Genomic DNA, 257 nt, shown 5'->3' with positions numbered 1-257 from the left:
CCAAGAGCGTGTGTGGTGGAGCCGTGGTCGAGGTAGCCGTGCGAAGAATGCCGTGGTCGATGTCGAGTCGGGGTGCGCCGACCAGGCTTGCCAGGCCCGGTGTCGAGGAAGTCGCCGTGGAGCCGCGGGCGCAAGAGGGCGCCGAGTTAGTCATGGGCGCAGTGGTGACAAGGTAGTGGTGCGCCGGAAGGATGATGGTGTTGACGACGCGTGCAGCGGGTTTGCCAAGCCCGGGGACACATCGTGGACGAAGGCAC

The sequence above is a fragment of the Triticum dicoccoides genome, chromosome 2B (genome assembly GCF_002162155.2).
Source record: "Triticum dicoccoides isolate Atlit2015 ecotype Zavitan chromosome 2B, WEW_v2.0, whole genome shotgun sequence".
Taxonomy (NCBI): domain Eukaryota; kingdom Viridiplantae; phylum Streptophyta; class Magnoliopsida; order Poales; family Poaceae; genus Triticum; species Triticum dicoccoides.
This window is presented reverse-complemented; position numbering follows the sequence as displayed.